This window comes from Neoarius graeffei, chromosome 27, assembly GCF_027579695.1.
Source record: "Neoarius graeffei isolate fNeoGra1 chromosome 27, fNeoGra1.pri, whole genome shotgun sequence".
NCBI lineage: Eukaryota > Metazoa > Chordata > Actinopteri > Siluriformes > Ariidae > Neoarius > Neoarius graeffei.
The window spans coordinates 28,154,685-28,177,706 of NC_083595.1; the positions used below are offsets into that span (position 1 = coordinate 28,154,685).

General features: G+C 45.2%; 1 protein-coding gene across 4 annotated transcripts in view; it reads left to right on the forward strand.

Moving 5' to 3' along the window:
• The window catches only part of acsf3 (acyl-CoA synthetase family member 3), a 204,578-nt gene that overhangs the window by 42,042 nt on the left and 139,514 nt on the right, over nt 1-23,022 (forward strand). The window lies entirely within an intron of this gene.

Here is a 23,022-nt window from a genome sequence, read left to right on the forward strand (position 1 = left end):
AATGCCACTTCAGCACCCTTTATTGGTGTAGCCTTGTTTAGTTTTTGTCCCGTTAGTTTTGGTAGAGTGCAGAGCTGAAATGAAGCTTTCATTACTGTCTTGTATGATGTTTAAACCTGGCGATTTTTGTCTGTTCTTACCAGGAGTAATAAAATATATAATAGATTTAGGCACTACCTGAAAGCGGCGCTCCCAAGGAGTGTAAAATGTGCTAGTAAATAATCCCACGTTATTTTTTAAAAAGCAAATTAAAAATAAGCGCTGGATAAAAACTAGGGTTGCAAAATTCCCGGGAATTTTCAGAGTGGAAAATTTCCATGGAAATTTTGGGAATTAACGGGAATTTCTGGGAATTTTGGGGAACTTTTGGGAATTTTCAAAACCAACTTTACTTAAAAATTGATACAAAAAAATGAAGGTCCTTTTATTCATGTTAGGATATTTCTCTGGGTCTCTGTTCTGTTCAGAAGAACATACAAGCAAAACCAAGCATGTAACTAATTTAACAACTGAGAAAATTAATAACCACCAAATGTTTTACAAAAACAATACGGGTTTTCCCTGGTACATGTACAACCCCGATTCCAAAAAAGTTGGGACAAAGTACAAATTGTAAATAAAAACGGAATGCAATAATTTACAAATCTCAAAAACTGATATTGTATTCACAATAGAACATAGACAACATATCAAATGTCGAAAGTGAGACATTTTGAAATTTCATGCCAAATATTGGCTCATTTGAAAGTTCATGACAGCAACACATCTCAAAAAAGTTGGGACAGGGGCAATAAGAGGCTGGAAAAGTTAAAGGTACAAAAAAGGAACAGCTGGAGGACCAAATTACAACTCATTAGGTCAATTGGCAATAGGTCATTAACATGACTGGGTATAAAAAGAGCATCTTGGAGTGGCAGCGGCTCTCAGAAGTAAAGATGGGAAGAGGATCACCAATCCCCCTAATTCTGCGCCGACAAATAGTGGAGCAATATCAGAAAGGAGTTCGACAGTGTAAAATTGCAAAAAGTTTGAACATATCATCATCTACAGTGCATAATATCATCAAAAGATTCAGAGAATCTGGAAGAATCTCTGTGCGTAAGGGTCAAGGCCGGAAAACCATACCGGGTGCCCGTGATCTTTGGGCCCTTAGACTACACTGCATCACATACAGGCATGCTTCTGTATTGGAAATCACAAAATGGGCTCAGGAATATTTCCAGAGAACATTATCTGTGAACACAATTCACCGTGCCATCCGCCGTTGCCAGCTAAAACTCTATAGTTCAAAGAAGAAGCCGTATCTAAACATGATCCAGAAGCGCAGATGTCTTCTCTGGACCAAGGCTCATTTAAAATGGACTGTGGCAAAGTAGAAAACTGTTCTGTGGTCAGACGAATCAAAATTTGAAGTTCTTTATGGAAATCAGGGACGCCGTGTCATTCGGACTAAAGAGGAGAAGGACGACCCAAGTTGTTATCAGCGCTCAGTTCAGAAGCCTGCATCTCTGATGGTATGGGATTGCATTAGTGCGTGTGGCATGGGCAGCTTACACATCTGGAAAGACACCATCAATGCTGAAAGGTATATCCAGGTTCTAGAGCAACATATGCTCCCATCCAGACGACGTCTCTTTCAGGGAAGACCTTGCATTTTCCAACATGACAATGCCAAACCACATACTGCATCAATTACAGCATCATGGCTGCGTAGAAGAAGAGTCCGGGTACTGAACTGGCCAACCTGCAGTCCAGATCTTTCACCCATAGGAAACATTTGGCGCATCATAAAACGGAAGATACGACAAAACAGACCTAAGACAGTTGAGCAACTAGAATCCTACATTAGACAAGAATGGGTTAACATTCCTGTCCCTAAACTTGAGCAACTTGTCTCCTCAGTCCCCAGACGTTTACAGACTGTTGTAAAGAGAAAAGGGGATGTCTCACAGTGGGAAACATGGCCTTGTCCCAACTTTTTTGAGATGTGTTGTTGTCATGAAATTTAAAATCACCTAATTTTTCTCTTTAAATGATCCATTTTCTCAGTTTAAACATTTGATATGTCATCTATGTTCTATTCTGAATAAAATATGGAATTTTGAAACTTCCACATCATTGCATTCCGTTTTTATTTACAATTTGTACTTTGTCCCAACTTTTTTGGAATCAGGGTTGTATAATGAATTAAATAATAACCTTAGACTTTGCGAGAACTTCTCTTCAAAAGCAACTTTAACTCGACTTGTGATTTTGAAGACTGCTTCCTGTAACTTTTTGTTTACTAATTATACTTCAACTTGAATTCCTTTTGCAACTGGTTTGTAAACCATATCCTGTCAAGTAATTTGCTTGCAAATTATTGGATTAGAAGTAATGATTAGGGTCTACAATGCTATTAAAACAATGACATTAAACGGCCTTGCTCCAGATTCAAAGAAAAAAGTGGCACTAATATTTTACAAGCAGCAAAACTTAAAGACTACTAGTAATTAGAAATTTTTTATTTTACATTTTTTTTATATTCCTTGTGATGTTATGATGTGATACCTTTTGTGATTAAATCTGTAGACAAGTCTTCAAGTTTTGTAAAATTTTGTAATAAAAATGGTCAAAATTGAGTTTTTCCAAGATTTTTAGAAATCACTACTTGTTATGCTATGAGTTAGATTTCCAGTTAATTCTTACCAAAAGGGTACACTCTAGAAAAATCATCTATTCAATTCAAAATGACTAGATATCTTGTCCGAGGGACACTTAATAGAAATCTATTCAAATACAGATTCGAGAGGTCCCCAACACACAAAAATCTCATCTCATCATCTCTAGCCACTTTATCCTGTTCTACAGGGTCGCAGGCAAGCTGGAGCCTATCCCAGCTGACTACGGGCGAAAGACGGGGTACACCCTGGACAAGTCGGCAGGTCATCACAGGACTGACACATAGACACAGACAACCATTCACACTCACATTCACACCTACGGTCAATTTAGAGTCACCAGTTAACCTAACCTGCATGTCTTTGGACTGTGGGGGGAAACCGGAGCACCCGGAGGAAACCCACGCGGACACGGGGAGAACATGCAAACTCCGCACAGAAAGGCCCTTGTCGGCCACAGGGCTCGAACCCGGACCTTCTTGCTGTGAGGCGACAGCGCTAACACACACAAAAAAATATGTATTCAAAATATGTGTAATAGACCAAGGGATACAAGACCTTCTACACTTTTGTGGTAAGGAACTTGGGAATGCACATTTGACCTTTGACAATTTTGACTAGATTTCTATTAAGTGTCCCTCAGACTAGATAATTGAGAATAATAATTTTTCACTGAAAAATCTGAATATAATACTAATATTAAAAAACTAAAAGCCTTTTATTAATTGGCCTTTAGCAACATGTCCTATTCTTAATTAGCACAAAACAGTACATAATTGAAAGAAAGGCTTAACGTGGGTTTTAATTTGTTTTTGTGGCTGATGAAATGTTTTAAAATGTTTGAAACTTAATAAATGCCAAAATTGAAAATTCCCCCAAATTCCCAATATTTCCGGGCCCTTCAAAATTCCTAGAAACTTTCCAGGAAAGTTTCCAAAATTCCTGGAAACTTTCCACCCCTTTGCAACCCTAATAAAAACCCATCTGTCTCATGTAAATGAAGACACAAATTTCGTTGTCCGGTGGTCAAGCGTTTGAGATACGTTGCCTTGCACTTACGATCAGGTTCCCTGTGGTGGTACACGTACATTGTTCGTACATACGGATGTTGTGCGGTCGCAAAAGCCAGGTTGATGCATTCCTATATTCTCTTAAGCATGGCGCTTCGCTCTTCTATAACTTCTCGCAATCTTATCCATAGCATGTTAGTGTTAAAAAGGGCCAGTTACAATTCGGTTAAAGCGCCAATTATCACATATAGCTCACGGTTCTATATCGAGAGGTGAGGAAACATTCAAGTGATGGCAACTGTACAATTTTGTACAATTCCGTTTCCAGTTGAGAGTACGCTGTGCGCATTTTGGCTGCTGCTTCTTACCAGAGCTTTTTTTTTTTCTCCTTTTATTTTTCTTTCTGTTTCGTACAGTTTGATGATTTTTGGTGTTTTGTCCGCCTGGTTGTGGTGTAGCTCCGGACCCAGTTTTGGGCGTCAGTTTCCTTCAGGCCTTGGTCCGCCATGGGTGATGCCTGTGCTCCTCACTATGGACTGCAGTGAGCTCGTTGCTCTTTAACATCAGGGTTGTCCAGCGCTCTGTGCGGTGGCGCTTCTGTGGTTGGCACGGTGTTCCGCGCGATATTGCCCAGCGGCGTCGCGGCGGCTGTGCAGGTGGTGTGGGATTTATCTTGTGCGCCTTTTGGTGGGACTGTGGTAGCGATGCCATTGGAATTGCATCCTGATCCTCTTTTGGTGGAAACCCCCCCCCCCCCCCCCCCCCCCCAATTGTAAAGCAACCTTGGGTATGAGAAAGGCGCTATATAAATTGAACTACTTATTTTATTATTAATTTTAATTATTTATTATTATTATTATTATTATTATTATTATTATTATTATTATAGCTTATTTCACAACCATATACTTTTTCCAAAAAACAATTCTAAATATGCAGTAAGTGCGTGTTCCATTAAAGATTCTGGCTCTCATGCGAAAGCTCTATTTATCAGTAATTATTGTAGATGACTGTTATTGATTGTTTGAGCGCAGGTCAGTTATAAATAGTCAGATCCAGAAATAGTGCTCAGGAAATTGATATCGATTTGTATTACATTTATCTTTACCAGATCCATCCGGTTCTTGTGTCTGTTAGTTTATGGTGTTGTTGCTCTGCTCCTAAACCACCCTGAGCATGTATAGGGAACACTGATATATGATGATATGATAACAGTAAATATAATAACTCTTGTCAGACGTTGGTCTCTTTTCATAGCATAGAGATATTTTCTGGAAATAATCTGCATTCATATTTGTGATAACGAGCAATAACAATACCAAGGTGTGTGTGTGTGTGTGTGTGTGTGTGTGTGTGTGGTGGGTTTTTTTTTGTTTTTTTTAACTGTACATTTAGTTCTCATTAGTCTTGACCCTTAGACCGGGAGATGTAAATGGTCATGATTAAAGATGCCATAAGCTGTTGGCATTTAAAGAGCAGCTCCCAACTGTCATCTAACCACATTAGTAAACTCTCCTCTCTCTCTCACTCTCTCTCAGTGGGTCAAGTAGGTTCGATCTGAACCCAAGCATAATGATTTTTATTCCACTGCATTTTATTCCAAGTTTTGATTCAAGATCCATGTTCATATTAGACTAAAACTCCAAAATGATTACTCACCAAAATAAATAAATGAACGCTCTCTTGGATCAAAGACTAAAATCAATAAGAAAGTTGATGATGCAGCCAAACAGGTTGAATGATGATTATTTTGTTTAAAGATTAGTTTAAAGATTTATTCTCAGTGCAGCTGCAGCCCTACAGTCACACTAGCGAGCAGTAAGCTGCTCTTTTTGCTCTCCATTTGTTTTTGATGTGATTTTTAATATTGAAATAACACTCAGGAAAAGATAAAACCACAGTCAGAACGTTCAAACTAAACCTCCTGTGCTGCACGTTTGAACCAAGGAATTTACTAAAGAGATTCTCTGGATATTTTCTAAGGAGACTTAATGTACAATTATGGAAGGAGTCTCCAGTGTCAGCGCTTTATACCAGTCAGAAAGTTTTCCCACATGGGAGAGTTTTCATGGCGGATGACATTGCACTGTTTGGTTTCCAGAAAAGATGCATTTTTCTGTCTTATTAATTTCTATAAACAGGAAAAAAGACATGCTTATGAGGAAACCAATATTGTTAATACTCACCCCATTTCCAGAAAAGTTAGAATATTTTCCAAAATGTAATAAAACAAAAATCTGTGATTTTGTTAATTCACGTGACCCTTTACATAACTGACAAAGTACAAAGAAAAGGTTTTCAACAGTTTTACTGACCAACTTAATTGTATTTTGTAAATATAAACGAAGTTCGAATTTGATGCCTGAAAACACACTCAAAAAACAATTGGAACAGAGGCATTATTACCATTGTATTACCTCACCATTCCTTTACTAACCCTTTTTAATCGTATGGGATCTGAGGATACTAATTATTGCAGCTTTGCAAGTGGAATTTTTGTCTATTTTTTCTTGATACAAGACTTCAGCTGCTCAATGGTCCATGGGGGCCGTTGTCTGATTCTCCTCTTCATGATGCGCCAGACATTCTCAGTAGGAGACAGATCTGAACTGGCAGCAGGCCAGTCACGCACATGCACTCTGTGACTACGAAGCCATGCTGTTGTAGCTCCTGCAGAATGAGACCTGGCACTATCCTGCTGAAATAAGCATGGACTTCCTGGGAAGAGATGTTGCCTTGATGAATATGTCTCTCTAAAATCCCAATATATCAGTGGTACCTTCACACACATGTAACTCACCCATGCTGTGGGCACTGATGCACCCCATACCAAGTCAAGTCAACTTTATTGTCAAATAACAGCACAGATGAAATTTCAGTCCTCTCTGACCCATGGTGCAAACAGGCAATGCAATAAATAAAAATAAAATAATTGAAATAAACAATATAAACAGTATAAACACTCTAGATAAGAAATAGACATAGACTAAACCCTATATATATATATATATATATATATATACACACACACACACACACACACACACACACACACACAGTATAAACACTCTAGATAAGAACTAGACGTAGACTAAACACTCGTGTGTGTGTATGTATGTGTGTGTGTGTGTGTGTGTGTATATATATATATATATATATATATATATATATATATATATATACACACACACACAAATTTGAGCAAGGGCACTTGAGGTATAGCAGGTAAACATGAAATAAGCAGTATAAACAATAATAATAATAAACTAATAGCTATTAAGGTGAGGTAGTGCGGAATAGTGCAAATGAGTGAGGTAAAGTGAAATGTGCAGTCCCTGAGTTCAGTGTGTTAATGAACATTGAGAGTGTGTGTGTGTGTGTTGGGGGGGGGAAACTGTGAAGGTGACATGTCAGATGCTGAAGGGGGGGCAAGGGGGTGTGCGAGCAGAATCTGTGGCAGGGGGCAGAGGGGGGAGGAGGGGCAGAACAGGGAGGGAGTTGAGCCTCCTGACCGCCTGGTGAAAGAAACTGTCCTTGAGCCTGCTGGTTTTGGCCCGGAGACTCTGCAGTCTCCTCCCCGATGGCAGCAGACTGAAGAGGCTGTGAGATGGGTGGGTGGGGTCACCTGCAATCCTGATGGCTTTGCGGGTGAGGTGGGAGTTATAGATATCCATTAGAGAAGGGAGAGAGACACCAATGATCCTCTCAGCTGCTCTCACGATGCGCTGCAGAGTCTTGCAGCAGGACATGGTACAGGCGCCATACCACACGGTGATGCAGCTGGTCAGGATGTTCTCGATGGTGCCTCTGTAGAATGTGTGCATGATGGGGGCTGGGACTCTTGCTCTCCTCAGTTTGCGGAGGAAGTACAGACGCTGTTGGGCTTTTTTGGCCAGTGATGCAGTGCTGTTGCTCCAGGACAGGTCTTCAGAGATGTGCACACCCAGAAACTTGGTGCTGCTCACCTTCTGCACTGCAGCACCGTCGATGGATAGTGGAGCATGCTGGGTGTGCGCTCTCCTGAAGTCCACAACAATCTCCTTCATCTTCTCCATGTTCAGGCGGAGATTGTTGTCCTTGCACCACATGGCCAAGCGGCTCACCTCACTCCTGTAGATTGACTCATCGCCATTGTTGATGAGACCCACCACAGTCGTGTCATCCGCAAACTTAATGAAGAGATTAGAGCTGGATGTTGGTGTGCAGTCGTGGGTCAGCAGAGTGGAGAGGAGGGGGCTCAGCACACATCCTTGGGGGGCCCCCGTGTTCAATGTGATGGTCCTGGAGGAGTTGCTGCCGACCCGTACAGCCTGTGGTCTCCCCGTCAGGAAGTCCAGCAGCCAGTTGCACAGGGAGGTGTTGAGTCCCAGCTGGTCCAGTTTATGAATGAGCTGCTGAGGAATGATTGTGTTGAATGCTGAGCTAAAGTCTATGAACAGCGTTCTGATGTACGAGTCTTTTGTCTCCAGGTGGGTGAGGGCTAAGTGGAGGGCAGTGGAGATGGCGTCATCGGTCGAACGGTTGGACTGATATGCAAACTGGAAAGGGTCCGGGGGGCAGACTTGATATGCTGCATGACTAGCCACTCGAAGGACTTCATGAGGATGGGAGTGACAGGGCAGTAGTCATTGAAGCAGGAGGGAGACGGCTTCTTCGGGACCGGGATGATGGTGGTGGCTTTGAGGCACGTGGGGACAACAGCCTGGCTCAATGAGATGTTGAAGATGTCTGTAAAGACATCTGTGAGCTCCTCAGCACAGTCTCACAGGACACGACCAGGAATGTTATCAGGACCCAGGGCTTTCCGTGCATTTGTCATCCTGAGAGCTCTAATCACGTTGTCTGGGGACAGCGTCAACACCTGGTCGCCAGGAGGTGGTGGGGTCTTCTGTGCTGTGGCGCTGTTGTCTGCCTCAAAGCGAGAGAAGTTGTTGTTCAACTGTGTAGGTATCATGCCGCCATCTTGTGTCAGAACTACAATTCCCAGGCAACTTCCGTGTGACCTACGTCACGCGTGGGCGGGATCACCTACGTCAGTCTGCCATGCACGCATAAATCCAAGCGGAAGCTCTTCCATTTTGTCTCTCACGGCTGGCTCCCGATGGATCTGGACGTATAAAGAGGCGCTCTCCACCCCAAAAAGACGTCTTCTTTCTTGCAAGATCCATCACTCAGCGCGATTTTGCTTCTTACCCTTGGCAAAGGTAAACTCTAGAGTCGCGCGATCTCTAAACTCAGCCTGAGTTACAACCGGTTTACTTGCATTAGAAGTGACGTCACGACTGCAGCCCAGGCAGTCAGAAGTTAAGAAGCGATTGAATCCTTTTTAACTCAAAAGCGCTGTGCATCTGATTCTGATCAGAGACTTTTCCTCACGAACGCTGAGATTCGGACCAAGAACCCTCTGCTTTTCACGGGAACCACCCAAGTGCTCCGCTGGACCCGGAAGTTTTCTCCGCCTCCATCACGAGCGGCTCACGTGCTCCCACGGCGAGGCCCGAGACTACACCGGCGAATAGTTCTTCATATCTTGCTAAAGGCAGGATTAAGTAAGATTTTGGCATTTGGGCATAATTAGGATAGTCTTAGGAATTTGCTTTTATTTGAAATAGTGTGAATTTAAACCCAGGTTTATTGTTACACTGTTGAACACGCAGCGTGTTGATTTATTTTGGTTCTATGTTCTCTCAATTGTTTAATAGATAGGCTGCGCATGCTTCTCTCTTTTATTCTTTACTACTAACATATAGTTCTCATTATTATACATCTTGATGTCATTAAGATTTCAGTGGATTCAGTATGGTTATGAGCTAGTGGGTTAGCTACAGCTTCGCTTTTGTCTGCTTAGCAACACAAAGCTAATCAAGGCCTACCATGTGCTCAGCAAGCCATCAGGCCTAACAAACACACTTTAGCTAGGCTATAGGGCCTTTCACAAACACATACTAGCAACACAAGGCTAATCTAGGCCTCCACCACGTGTAGTTAGCTACACGAGGCTAAACACAGAGCTAATCCTTTGTTCTGTTTAGATAACATTCTTTTGTTTAGCTACCAACAAGCTAGGCCTCCACCACGTGTAGTTAGCTACACGAGGCTAAACACATGGTCAAGTCCTTCACACTCCCTCTCTCTCTCTCTCTCTCTCTCTCACACACACACACACACACACTTCACTGCTTGTATATATTGATTTATCTTTTTATCTTTGTATAATAAATTCATTTATTAAACAAACTGTGTTTATTTGTGTGAACAACATCTGAAGTCCCCAATTTTCTCAAAGAATTCAAAAAGGGTGCAAATGTTATATAATATGGTAAGTGATCTTAATAATTTGGAAATGTACCATAATTTAGCTGTTTGGTAATTTATTATTAAGCACCAGGATTAATGGTATGATTCACTAAATGATTCCCTAAATGATTCATTGAACAATTCCCTAAATGATTCACTAAATGATTCATTGAACGATTCACTGAACGATTCACTTCAAATGAGAGTGATTCTATGGTATGATTCAATTCAAACGAGTCAAATTAAATGATTCAATGGGATTGATTCATTTTAATTATTGACCTTCAAAATTTAATGAGACTGATTTAACGAGATTGATCACTTAATATCAATAATTAACTGATTGCACCCACAGTTAACATGGTGCCTCGTGTGAGGAGATTGGTTTGTTGACTTCTGGAATGTTGTTCAACAACAAATAAACTATCAGTTTAATTCAGCAACTGCTAAGGTATATCCCCAGGTGTGTTAAAACGGTTAACAGTAGCCTGATAACCATATCACAAATACTCATAACCTATTTAATTTAGGACAAGAGAGCCTTTCCAAACAAACCTTATTAATTACATAATTAATAATGATTAAATTAATAATTAACTTGATTAATTATCTAGCATCCAGCCTAAGTAAAATGGCATCCCCTCATGTCTCAAAAATGGAAGACAACGCTCAAGACGTGTCTCTCCTTGAGGTCATCGCAGACCTCCTTCACTGCTCTGCCTCCGGAAAGGCAAACATTAAGAGCACGAGTGAGAGTGAATGCCAAAACAACATAGACAATTCAAACAAACATATGAGAGATCCAAAAAGAACAACTATTAGTGTCCAAGTGGCACTAGGTAAGCTATTCCTATCATACTTCCAAAATGCTGATTCAGAAATCAGATGCCTTCGCGGAGAGGTTGAAAGGCTGACCACCAGCAACGCCAAGCTGACAGCCAATCATAATGATTTACATAGGGAGTGTGAGCTCTTGAAGACCTCCCTTGATAATTGCACCAAACAGCTAGAGAAAGCCGAAATGGTTGCTAAGAGGGCTGCCCAGGAGCAGACCCCCCAAGAGCAGTGCGAGGGGCGTGAAAGACCCCCAACAATGCGCCAAAGCTCAGAGCGGGAAGAGGCGTCCGAACCGGACACCGTAAATGATCTGGTCGAGAACCAGACATCCCGCCAAACTCCATCAACTCGCTACACGACTCCGTCGTCGTCTAGCCAGGATGGAGCCGCCCTGCGCTCATCCCGAGCCCAGGCCCGTAGCACACCTAGGTCAGTGCGCTTCAGTCTCCCTGATCCATCTCCAGACGAATCAGACCACGCATCTCGTGCGAAGCGGGAGCGATTCCAGAGTAGCTCAGACAGTGAGTACTCAGAAGAGCCAAGAAGGTCGCACAAGGACGTGCACCAAACCCTTCGTTTACGGCAAATTGACCTACTTGCCAAAGATGTCGAACAATTCGATCCCGACAATCAAAGAACAAATGTAAATAACTATTTACGAGAAATTGATCGATGCCTGATGGACCTGCCGAACGCCACAACACGTGAAAAACTTAAACTAATCTGGAAGACCTCCAGTAGTAGCGTTCGTGCCTTTTTAGAGACACTACCCCCAAACATTCGCGATAGTTATTCGAAACTTCGCAATTACATGAGGGAAGAATATGCGCCATACACGGACGAAACCTCCGCGATATTGTGTGCATTACAAGTCAAACAAAAACGGTCTGAGGCGCCTCGTGAATATTACAGACGGCTACGTACTGCCTATTTCCAAGGTAGTAGTGCACCAGGGTTGGAAGAAGATAGAGGTTTCATATCTCTCTTCTTGCATAACCTCCACCCAAGCGTGCGGACCCATGTCACACTGACGTGTCGACAAGGTCGCTATTCGATGAGGGAAATTAGGCGACTAGCCCAAATGACCTGGGAGACCATTGTCAAAACCGCAAACGGAAATGATGATGAACCCAGAGTCCTTAGTCTCCAGGGTGAGGACAAGCCCCCGCTAACCTTAGGAGGTGAAGCACCGAAAGGGGGACCCACCTGGAAGAATTCCGGTCCAGCCCGATCCTTGCCGAACCATCACAATGGTGAGTGGAAAAATCGACAAGGTAAGGCCAGGAGGGACCGAGGGCGAGTCCACAGTGACGATGGCAATCGCCCATCAAATGAAAAGGGTCGTAGGGAACAAAACGGTTGGCAGCAAAACCGTCATCCCCGCTCTGACCAGAAACGGCAGAAGCGTTCCGACCGTAGCTCTAAAAGCAAGGGTAGAGACGACCAACACAGTGACTCAGACCAACCTGGTGAGTTCCACTCAGAGCTGGACTCTTTAAAAGCCCAGTTGGCTGAGATTAAAGAACTGTTACAGGAGACGTCAGACCCCTCAACAGATAAAACAAAAGAGCCCAAGAAAAATGGCAAAAGGCCATTCACTGGCATGACTAGGCCAGGAACCACGGGTATATCTCGTGAAAGGGGGAGGAGATCCCTCTGAAACAGCAGGCGAGGGTCAGGATGTAGGGCCCCCCCTGGTGGCGAAGGCAAACACACAAAACGCACTTCATGTGCGCTAAAGTCTTCACCATCATCTCTCAGACACACGGCTCTCACAAGGCGACCCAATCCCAACCAAGCCCTGCGACATAAACTTAGTCAACTTCACACAAAACAAAACCCCACAGTCGTTGAATCCCACAAAATATGCACAAACCCGTTGCGACGAGATCAGTGCGAACACCGATCAACCGAGCGCCACGCGAGATCAAATTTCTGAAGAACTTCAGTTCATGTCTTTGCACACCGAGTCCGGTGTCGAAACACCTGACATCGCGACTCCCCCTAGTGGCAAAAATCTCCCTCTATCCATCGACACAGACACCCATTTCACCGCTGGTGTAATGGCTGCGCTGTGGAACATGTTAGGCGTCAAGGCGAAATTCCATATCGCGTACCACCCTCAATTCTCTGGTCAGGCTGAACGAGCCATTCAAACCATTGTGAGCATGCTGCAAAAGTATATCACAAACCATGGTAAAATTTGTGATGTGAAACTTCCCTTGGTGCTAAGGGCCATTCGGTCCACCCCTCATTGCGCCACTGAAGTCACACCCTTTGGGATGATGACTGGGCGAGAGTCGGTTCTTCCCCCGCATCTCCTATACAAACCAGAGGCCATGAGCGTCGCGATTGCATACACTGCACATCAACATGTCGCCGACCTACAACGCCACCTACAGTCAATCTTTACAGGTGCCCAAAAGAATCTCGATTCGAGAGTAGAAGGACACAAAGCCTACTACGCCCGAATCTCAGAGAAGTTCCTACCACCCTGGTCGAGACCTTTCGATCGTGGGAAAACCGTTCCCCGTCGCGTATCACATTAGGATATCTAGGCCTAATCAAATGCTTTCATATCGATTTCCATGATAATCGAATCAAACCTTTTGAACAGTCCTCACTCCAAAAGGGGGTGGACGACAGCTAGGCCCATCCTGTCCACTTAGCTTGTACGCATCACTCAACCATAAGCGTACACTAACATTCCCGGTCAGACTTCACCAACACAAAGAAGTAACCCTTCAGTATAACATGGTAGATAAAATACTAAAATCCGCTATTATTACTAGTGTGTAGTCATCGCAAATACACCTGGCGTATAGTCTTGGCAGTGCTATCCTCACTTTTGTGAATCCACAAAACTTAGAGATGTGCACCTTCACGAAAGACATCCACTGGGTCTGCCCAGGCAACCCATACATAACACTACACACCTAGCTAGATAAGATGGTCTGTGTCCCCGACAGCTAGCCGCAGTAGCGCACGCTTTCTAGCCAGACCCCCCACTGCTATCACCTTCCCAGAAGATTAGGTTTGCCAACCCAAACACTAATACTTCTTTCCTTCCTTCATTTCTTCTCTTTTTCTTTTTTTTATGCATAAGAAATTGAACACTACATGTTTCATGTTCCATGTTTAATTTTTTTGATGTGGTTTTTATCTAGTTAGTTAGTGATTATATGCCCAAAATGCCCATAGTGATTATATTATGCCCAAAATGCCTCTGTCTCCAACTGTCTTACTGGAACTCACAAGTTTACAGTCTTCACAGGACACCATGGACTGCACAGGACAAGTCTACCTCAAGGACTATGGACACGGCGATGATACGATACGGTGCTCTCAGTGCTACGACTCCGTCATACCCCTGAGACCAAAAGGGGGACTGTAGGTATCATGCCGCCATCTTGTGTCAGAACTACAATTCCCAGGCAACTTCCGTGTGACCTACGTCACGCGTGGGCGGGATCACCTACGTCAGTCTGCCATGCACGCATAAATCCAAGCGGAAGCTCTTCCATTTTGTCTCTCACGGCTGGCTCCCGATGGATCTGGACGTATAAAGAGGCGCTCTCCACCCCAAAAAGACGTCTTCTTTCTTGCAAGATCCATCACTCAGCGCGATTTTGCTTCTTACCCTTGGCAAAGGTAAACTCTAGAGTCGCGCGATCTCTAAACTCAGCCTGAGTTACAACCGGTTTACTTGCATTAGAAGTGACGTCACGACTGCAGCCCAGGCAGTCAGAAGTTAAGAAGCGATTGAATCCTTTTTAACTCAAAAGCGCTGTGCATCTGATTCTGATCAGAGACTTTTCCTCACGAACGCTGAGATTCGGACCAAGAACCCTCTGCTTTTCACGGGAACCACCCAAGTGCTCCGCTGGACCCGGAAGTTTTCTCCGCCTCCATCACGAGCGGCTCACGTGCTCCCACGGCGAGGCCCGAGACTACACCGGCGAATAGTTCTTCATATCTTGCTAAAGGCAGGATTAAGTAAGATTTTGGCATTTGGGCATAATTAGGATAGTCTTAGGAATTTGCTTTTATTTGAAATAGTGTGAATTTAAACCCAGGTTTATTGTTACACTGTTGAACACGCAGCGTGTTGATTTATTTTGGTTCTATGTTCTCTCAATTGTTTAATAGATAGGCTGCGCATGCTTCTCTCTTTTATTCTTTACTACTAACATATAGTTCTCATTATTATACATCTTGATGTCATTAAGATTTCAGTGGATTCAGTATGGTTATGAGCTAGTGGGTTAGCTACAGCTTCGCTTTTGTCTGCTTAGCAACACAAAGCTAATCAAGGCCTACCATGTGCTCAGCAAGCCATCAGGCCTAACAAACACACTTTAGCTAGGCTATAGGGCCTTTCACAAACACATACTAGCAACACAAGGCTAATCTAGGCCTCCACCACGTGTAGTTAGCTACACGAGGCTAAACACAGAGCTAATCCTTTGTTCTGTTTAGATAACATTCTTTTGTTTAGCTACCAACAAGCTAGGCCTCCACCACGTGTAGTTAGCTACACGAGGCTAAACACATGGTCAAGTCCTTCACACTCCCTCTCTCTCTCTCTCTCTCTCTCACACACACACACACACACACTTCACTGCTTGTATATATTGATTTATCTTTTTATCTTTGTATAATAAATTCATTTATTAAACAAACTGTGTTTATTTGTGTGAACAACATCTGAAGTCCCCAATTTTCTCAAAGAATTCAAAAAGGGTGCAAATGTTATATAATATGGTAAGTGATCTTAATAATTTGGAAATGTACCATAATTTAGCTGTTTGGTAATTTATTATTAAGCACCAGGATTAATGGTATGATTCACTAAATGATTCCCTAAATGATTCATTGAACAATTCCCTAAATGATTCACTAAATGATTCATTGAACGATTCACTGAACGATTCACTTCAAATGAGAGTGATTCTATGGTATGATTCAATTCAAACGAGTCAAATTAAATGATTCAATGGGATTGATTCATTTTAATTATTGACCTTCAAAATTTAATGAGACTGATTTAACGAGATTGATCACTTAATATCAATAATTAACTGATTGCACCCACAACTGATTCAGCAGAGACGTGGAGTTGTCACAGGTCTGCGGCGAGGGCTTGTAGTCTGTGATGGTCTGAATCCCCCGCCACAGGTTCCTGGTGTCTCTGCTGTCGTTGAAATAGTCAGCAATGTTCCTGGAAAACTGTCTCTTGGCCACCCTGATGCCTCGTGACAGGTTGGCCCTAGCTGCCCTCAGGCCCACCTCGTCCCCAGCTCTGAAGGCAGCGTTCTGAGTCCTTAGGAGCCTGTGGACTTCCCCTGTTAGCCATGGTTTCTGATTGGCCCGAATGGAGATGGTTCTGGTGACCGTAATGTCATCCACGCACTTCCTCATACCATCACAGATGCTGGCTTTTGCACCTTTCTCTGATAACAAACTGGATGGTCGTGTTCACCTTTGGCACTGAGAACTCGACATCCAGTTTCCCCAAAAACAAACTGAAATGTGACTCATCTGACCACAGCACACGTTTCCACTGTCTTTCGGTCCATCTGAGATGAGTTCAGTCCCAGAGAAATGGGTGGCGTTTCTGCATAGAATTGATGAATGGTTTCCTCCTTGTGTAATACAGTTTCAGGTTGCATTTCTGGATGCAGCGGCGGACTGTGTTGAGTGACGACGGTTTTCCAAAGTACTCCTGAGCCCATGTGGTTATATTTGTCACATTAGCATGACAGTTTCTCAGGCAGTGCCACCTGAGGGCTCGAAGGTCATTCAACAGTGGTTTCCAACCTTGCCCTTTACGTACTGAGATGTCTCTGAATTCTCTGAATCTTTTAACATTATGTATTTTGAAAGACCTAACATCTTTCCAAAAAAAAATCAGTTATTTTTGAATTGCCTAACAATTCTCTCACAAATTTTGGCACAAAGGGGTGAGCCATGACTCATCCTTGCTTGTAAAGACTGAGCCTTTGGTGCTGCTCCTTTTATACCCAATCATGATAGCAATTAACTTGCTTATTGTGGAATCTTCCAAAACGGTGTTACTTGAATATGCTGTAAACTTTTCAGTCTTATTTTGTTGCTGTCCTAACATTTTTGAGTGTGTTTCAGGCATCAAATTCTAACTTTTCCAGAAATGGGGTTAGTATTATAGCTCTTATAACTGAGCTGACAGACTTTGTATTGAGGACGTTCTGCGACATTTAATGAATGGTTAAAAGCGACATATCATTCATTATCATCATGTGCAGCTTTACAATGAGAGAGATGGAGCAATGAGGCAATGGGGTCGCAACTCTTCACATCGCCATACCAACAATGAGTTGGGTTATTTTATCGGGGTTGTCTCCCCTAGATCCGCCGCAATTCTGCAAAACCGGGGCGGCGCTTGGAGCCACAATGGTCGATCTTCACCATGTGAGAGGCTCGATGATGAGGCCACTTGCTGTTGAGGAGTTGGCCGTATTTTACGCGTCACATGATGCTGGATATGGGGAGACCAGTCGGGGTCGCCAAGATGGGAACTGGCCAGCCAGAAAGGTACTGCTCCTCCAGCGATCCTAGCCCCTATCACGAGAACTCAAGATCAAGCTGTTCTGTGTAATGGTGGAATCCATACCCCTGTATGGTTGCGAGTGCTGGGCCCTGAACATCTCCCTCCAGAAGTCACTAGATGGCTCATACACCCACATGCTGCATGTTGCCTTAAACATCAGTTGGCAGGACCACATTCCCAACAAAGAGCTCTACGGTGATCCCCCAAGGATCTCCGACAAGGTGGCCTGGAGGAGGCTTGGTCTGGCGGGTCACTGCCTCAGGCACAACGGGCTCCCCGCAAGTCAACTCATTCTGTGGGAGCCCATGCATGGATCGTGGCGTCCTGGTCATCCAGCGACTACACTAGTCGATACACTCATGAGAAACGTCGGGGTGGCCAACAATGCCGAACTTGCTGCCTGCATGTCCGACCGCAGAGACTGGTCTTCGAGGCGTGCAGCTCGGCTAAGGCCCCCTTGAGTAAGTAAGTAAGTATCATTCATTAAAAGGTTAAAAATGTAAGAACTGGTAAATTGCTGTGGTATATCCCTACATTCACACAAAATGCCTTGAGAGCATCAAAATGATCAGAAGTTGTTCATTTTCGATGAGAGTCAGCGTCTCTCTGTGGCGAGCAGCAGCATGACCGTTGGTGGTGTGTTTTGAGAGGTGAAGACATCAGAATAAATTGAAGTCCAGGCAACTTTATGGTAATGAGCTCGACACAGTTCAGCAGCAACCAGTCAGAATTTAGAAGTGCTCATTGATAAAGAAAACTAGAGAACACAGTCGTCTAAATTTTGTTTCTGTTCAACCCGTTCCCAAATACAGCTGAGGAGAAAAAATTGCAGTGGTGGTTTTCTCCATTATTTATGATGTGTCCATGTTTGCGTACAGGGACATCAATAAATAATAGCAAATAAACTGCATATATGAAATTTGACTTGGTACTTGGCATCAGCATAAAAATCACACCACACAAATGGCTTTTATTTAGTTTGTCATAAGTTTATTTTCTTACCAACCATGTATCATAATTGTTCATGATTTTCCTTCATCAATTTGATTTCTTACCTTAACATTTCAAAGATTTCATAAGGTTCAACGGCACAAAGATACCGGTTGACATGCATTTGCTTTGCGGCCATTTTAAATATAGTTTGCAAGATGAAGCATTTTAAATGAATAAGCCACAGAGCGTCCACGAACTTCGACAGCGTCACTGGTAGAGCAACCAAAACGAATTTTAACACTCTTGCCGCATTTGGTCTGAACATACCGTAAGAGGAATAAATCACTTTGAGACATGCTGTTATTGTAAATCGTTACAAAAACAATTACAGCATTAATTGCAAGCAGCGATGAGGGGGCCAAGCATCCAGCAGGGCAGAGTCGCCATGGTAATTTGATCTGATGATGATAAAAGCATGGTGGACAAAATTTGTGTTCTGTAAAAATTCTCTTAATTTTTTCATTTAAAAAAATGGCAGCCATGTCAATTAAGTTGACATGACAATTTTCATGTCACATCTTTGGAATCTCCCAAAGTATCACCTGTAACAAGAATCACTTTTAGTAAGGGAAACGCACTAACACGTTGGTGGTGTTAGAAGACTTGCGGTACGAGCATGAAACTCAGTGGAAAGAATCAGGGGACTGTCCCCAAACAGAAGGCAAAATTTCAAACCTTTTTACCGTACAGTTCTATGGGCTGCCATAGACACCCTAGCCAGAAGAAGAATATACATAACAGGCTTATAGTACTCAAGTCAAGGACTCATGCCCTAATTTTAAGGACTTGTGACTCGACTTGGACTTGCGCATTAACTGAATTCAGACTCGTAAATTGGAGACGAGGACTTGGATTTTTTCTTTATTTTTTTGTAACATGCCTGTAGAGCTCTTAGGTGTGGGTGGAGCACAGAGGACGGCAGGACAAAGCTTCAGGTAAGAAATAGGCTTTTATTGCCAGACTTTTCTGTATAGCACCCATTATATTCGGGTAAATACACGCACACATGCTGTGTTCTTGTCCCAGGAAGAGCTCCCCTCTGCTCTCCCTCTGCCTCCTTAAATAGGGCGCGGTACTGGGAAGACACACAAACACAGGTTAATTACCATCAGGTGTAGTGATTCTGCCACTCACCTTCCCTGGCTCCGCCCTCCTGTCACAGACCGGCGCTTGACCACGCCCCCGCTGCCACATACCTCCACCGCCCGACTCAGGCCGGGCGCCCGTCCGTCCCGCAGCCAACTCCCCCCCCCCCCCCCCCCCCCCCCCCCCTTGACGGGAGAGGAAGTCTGCCACGACCATCTGCGCCCCCGGCCTGTGGACCACCTTGAAATTGAAGGGTTGGAGTGCCAGATACCAACGGGTGATCCGCGCGTTGGCATCTTTCATGCGGTGGAGCCACTGGAGGGGCGCGTGGTCCGAACAGAGGGTGAAAGGGCGCCCCAGCAGGTAGGATAGGAGGGCGAGGACCGCCCACTTGATCACCAGGCATTCCTTCTCAATAGTGCTGTAGCGCCCCTCACGCACCGACAGCTTCCTGCTGATGTACAGGATGGGGCGGTCCTCCCCCTCCACCTCCTGGGACAACACCGCCCCCAGCCCTCTGTCCGACGCGTCAGTCTGCAACACAAAAGGGAGAGAAAAGTCAGGGGAGTGTAATAGTGGCCCTCCACACAGTGCAGCCTTTACCTCAGAGAAAGCCCACTGGCACTGCTCCGTCCACTGGACCGGATCTGGCGCCCCCTTTTTAGTGAGGTCAGTCAGCGGGCTGGTGACGTCCGAATAATTAGGTATAAACCTACGATAGTAGCCAGCCAGCCCCAGGAACTGTCTCACCCCCTTTTTGGTCTTGGGCCTCGGGCAGGCCGCAATCACTGCTGTCTTATTAATTTGGGGACGCACCTGCCCGTTGCCCAAGTGGAAGCCCAGATACCGTACTTCCACCCGCCCAATCGCACACTTCTTCAGGTTGGCAGTGAGACCCGCCCGCCTCAGCGACCTAAGGACGGCCCTCAGGTGTTGCAGGTGCCGCTGCCAGTCGTTACTATAGATGATAATATCATCAAGATATGCGGCTGCATAGGTGGCGTGGGGCCGGAGGACCCTGTCCATCAGCCGCTGAAACGTAGCGGGCGCCCCAAACAGCCCAAACGGAAGTGTGACAAATTGGTGTAAGCCGAACGGTGTGGAAAAGGCCGTTTTCTCCCGTGATAATGGAGTCAAGGGGATCTGCCAATATCCCTTCGTCAAATCCAGTGTCGAGTAAAAGCGAGCCGTGCCTAGTCGATCGAGCAGCTCGTCAATACGAGGCATTGGGTATGCGTCGAATTTAGACACCGCGTTGACTTTTCTATAGTCCACACAGAACCGGACCGACCCGTCGGCCTTGGGTACCAAGACCACTGGGCTGCTCCAGTCACTGTGGGACTCCTCGACGATGCCCATTTCGAGCATGGCCTGAAGTTCTTCCCGAACCACCTTTTTTTTGTGTTCGGGTAGCCTGTAAGGGCGGCTACACACTACCACCCCTGGGGGCGTCTCTATGTGGTGTTCTATGAGGTTGGTGCGGCCGGGCAGGGGCGAGAACACATCCGAAAACTCGGCCTGCAACTGGGCGACCTCTGTGAGTTGGGTCGGGGAGAGGTGGTCTCCACAGGGGACCGGAGAGGTACGTGATGCCAATGTCCCTTTTTGAACCTCCGGCCCCAGCTCCGCCTTCTCCGGAACTACCGACACCAATGCCACGGGGACCTCCTCGTTCCAGAGTTTAAGCAGATTGAGGTGGTAGATCTGTAGCGCCCCCTCCTTGTCCGTTCGCCTTACCTCATAGTCGACCTCCCCGACTCGCCGTGTGACCTCAAAGGGTCCTTGCCACTTGGCGATTAATTTGGAGCTCGACGTGGGCAACAGTACGAGTACCTTATCTCCCGGAGTGAACTCTCTAAGGCGCGTGCCCTTGTTGTACAGGCGGGCTTGCCATTCCTGGGCCTGCCGCAAATTCTCCTGAGTTAGATGAGTGAGCGTGTGGAGTTTTGCGCGCAGATCCATAATGTACTGAATTTCGTTTTTACTCTGTGAAGGTCCCTCCTCCCAATTTTCTCGCAGCACATCTAAAATGCCGCGCGGCTTATGCCCGTATAACAATTCAAACGGGGAGAACCCCGTGGAGGCTTGGGGGACCTCTCGCACTGCAAATAACAAGGGTTCGAGCCATTTATCCCAGTTACGTGCGTCCTCACTTACGAATTTTTTAATTATATTCTTGAGGGTGCGATTGAACCGTTCAACTAAACCGTCTGTTTGTGGGTGATAAACGCTGGTGCAGATCGGCTTAATACCTAATAGCCCATACAGTTCGCTCAGTGTTCGTGACATAAACGAGGTGCCTTGGTCAGTCAGAATCTCTTTCGGGATTCCAACCCGGGAGATGACGTGGAAGAGGGCCTCCGCAATACTGCGTGCTGAGATATTGCGAAGAGGCACCGCTTCCGGGTATCGCGTTGCATAGTCCACCAGAACCAATATAAAGCGGTACCCTCGTGTTGACCAATCTAATGGCCCGACGAGATCCATCCCAATTCTTTCGAACGGGGTCTCGATTAATGGTAGGGGGCGCAAAGGCGCTTTTGGAATGGCCACTGGATTTACTAACTGGCATTCGCGGCACGCCGTACACCACTTACGGACATCACCGCGAATCCCCGGCTAATAGAATCGGGCCATTATCCGGGCTAGTGTCTTATCCTGCCCTAGGTGTCCAGCCATGGGATTAAAGTGAGCCGCCTGAAATACCAATTCCCAGCGGCTCTTTGGAATTAACAGCTGTGTGACTCGCTCTTTCGTCTGAGTGTCCTGCGTCACTTGGTATAATCTATCCTTCATAATAGAAAAATAGGGGAAGGATGGGGTGGCGTTCGGCTGGAGTGTTTGACCATCGATTACTCTCACTTGGTCAAACGCATGTCGCAGAGTCTCGTCTCGCGATTGTTCTAATGGGAAATCCGCGAGGGATTCCCCAACAGAAAGAGGAGGAGCCGGCGGCTCCTCACTCTGTCGCGGAGATGACGTAGACGGCTCTGCGACAGCAGCTCCAGCCAAAGCGACACCGGGACCTCCCCCTGTCAAATGGCAGGACCCACTCTTTACTAGGCGCGTCATTAAACCCCGAAATCCTGGCCAATCAGTCCCCAAAATTAAAGAGTGGGTAAGGCGAGGATTAACCGCCGCCTTCACTATAGATTTTTCCCCTCTGAAAAATATGTGGACCGACACCAAAGGGTAGCTGTGAACATCCCCGTGCACACACAACACCTTCACCCCCTGTGCTCCCCCCAGTGCCTCGTCTTGCACCAGGCTTTGGCGGATCGAGGTCTGATTGCAACCAGAATCCACCAACGCCTGATATGTAGCCCCTTGGACACTCACCGGTATGCGATACGCTCCGGCCCGATCGAGGGCAGCTTCTGGCGCGTCGGGGATCCGTACCACCGCGCCCACCTCCATTGCTGCGGACTGTTGTTGCAGGTGGCCCGGCTCCCCGCAGCGCCAGCAAACCGGCCCGGGTTTTCCCTCTGCACCGGTGCTCTGGGGATCACTCACCTGAGGGGGGGGAGAGACAGACACAGAAGGGAGCGGA